The following is a 2,450-nucleotide window of genomic DNA, read 5'->3' as shown; positions in this document are numbered from 1 at the left end:
TATTTTCATCCCCAACATTCTTGAAACATGTCAGTTTCATCCAAAAAAACATAAGTTAACTGTCATTTTCGTCCTTGTGTTTTGTCATTCATCCTTAGTTTTTTGGATGGAGCTGGCATGTTAAGAAAATGTCTGAAACAAATTTGAAAGTTGGCCTGATGGCATAATTGAACAAATCACGAGGACGGAAATGGCAGTTAACTCTATTTGTTCGTTTAGCTAAATTCTGACCAAGTCCATGAGAGTTTAGAACATAATTTAGCATGAAAGTTTAGAATCAGAATTTAGCATCTTGCCTGTATATTTGTTTGTTTAGCCCTTTGTAGTTAGTTTTTAGTTGTTTGTTTAGCCATTTGTAGCTAGTTTTTAGTTTTTGATTTCTGGAGAGATATGAGTCTAGAGAGAGAAAGCTTGTAAAGAGAGAAAGTATGGGGTTTAGGTCTTAGTGACTATCTTGTCTAGGTGACAGTATCTGTACTCTTCCAGTATATGAATCTGTGATAAATATAACGAACGAGTATTACTTCTTCTTCTATCTCTCTTGTGTTTTTCAAGAACAATTTTTGTGTTCATCATCGGGGACTTTAAGTTATAAAAAATCAAAGTAACTTATTCAACCACTAATAGGTTGGTGTAATTCCATAGCTTAATAGTTTTAATTTCGGTTAGAGTAAATTACTGTTTTGGCCCCTGTGGTTTAGCCAGTTTAACCCTTTCAGCACAAAAAGAAATCTTTTAACATATCCGACCTTATGGTTGCATATTATATACCTTAGGGGATGTTTTTTTTATTTACAGAGTTTTTCTGGTAGGTGCTAGCAAGTCGAGAAAACTTGTCGGTTTCTTTGATCGCGAGGAAGTGTGTAGATTTAGTTAGGCGATCTTCACCCAAATGGTGTCATTTCCGCTTTGAGTTTTAGTTAAACCGGTAACAAAATCCATATAAATTTGCTCTCATTTCCATATTGGTAACTCCGGTTGTTGTAGTAACCCTGATGGCTTTTGACATTCGATCTTGACCCTAGCACAGGTCAAGCATTTGCTAACATACTTCGCGATGATTGCTTTCATGTTAGGCCACCAGTACAATGCTTTTAGTCATGATACATCTTGTCAGAACCAGGATGTATTGAGTATCGAGACTTGTGTGCTTCGTCCATCAAAAGCTCTCGTAGATTTCCGTAGAATGGAATACCTATATACGTTCCATGAAGTAATGAATGCCATCAACCCTAAGTTCAAATTGTTTCCCCATGTCCCGCATGGACTCAGCTAGGAGGTTTTCCTCATTCAATGCTTCAACTTGAGCGTTACGAATTTGTTCTGGAAGGTTCGAATGAATGGTTAGTTGTAACGTGTGAACACATTTACGCTTGGTTTCTTTTCGGCTGAGGGCGTCGGCTACAACATTTGCCTTGCCCGGATGGTATTTGATTGCGCACTCGTAGTCATTAAGAAGCTCGACCCATCGGCGTTGCCTCATGTTCAACTCCTTATGATCGAGTATGTGCTGGAGACTCTTGTGATCGATGTAAATCGTGCACTTGATACCGTACAAGTAGTGTCTCCATATCTTGAGTGTGAAAAGCTCCCAGCTCCATGTTATGGGTAATGTAGTTCTTTTCGTGAACTTTGAGTTGTCGAGACGCATAGGCAATGACTTTCTCGTGTTGCATCAACACGCAACCGAGTCCTTAAATGGACGCATCACAGTATACAATGAAATCGTCAGTGCCTTTAGGTAATGAAAGAATAGGTGCACTACTTAGCTTTTCCTTCAATTGCTAGAACGCGGATTCTTGAGCATCACCCCACTTGTAGGTGATACCCTTTTGGGTTAAAGTAGTAAGCGGTTGTGCGATCATAATCTGTCAAGAATAAAGTAACTAAAGGCACTGTCTGGTCTACGGTAGTAACCTGCCAGACCTAAAAGTTGGCGGATTTCGGTTGGTGTTCTAGGCGTAGGTCAGTTCTTGATGGAGTCAATCTTGGCTGGATCCACGTGAATCCCAGCTTCATCGATCACGTGACTAAGGAAATGGACTTCACGAAGCCAAAAGTCACATTTCGAGAATTTGGCGAAGAGCTGTTCGTTTCGTAAGAGTTCCAAAATAAGGCGTAGGTGTTGCTCGTGTTCCTCCAGACTCTTGGAGTAGATTAGAATGTCGTCAATGAAAACAATGGTGAACTTGACCAGGTATGGTTTACACACTCGATTCATGATATCTGGGGTATTATACTTGGTCTTCTGATTTTGCGTCAGCAATAGCCTAGACCTCGTATAATGCTTTTGCGCTTAAAACTTTCCCTCTGCATAAAAATTGAAAAATATCAAAAGATGTAAATCAAGTGCAGTTGTAAAGAAGATTCCTAAGTGGAACACACCTAAAGTCGAGCCTTCATATCTTTGATTGAACGGTAGTTCATACCTGAGCTCTCAAGGTCTCGCA

Source organism: Helianthus annuus, chromosome 9 (assembly GCF_002127325.2).
Source record: "Helianthus annuus cultivar XRQ/B chromosome 9, HanXRQr2.0-SUNRISE, whole genome shotgun sequence".
Lineage (NCBI taxonomy): Eukaryota > Viridiplantae > Streptophyta > Magnoliopsida > Asterales > Asteraceae > Helianthus > Helianthus annuus.
This window is presented reverse-complemented; position numbering follows the sequence as displayed.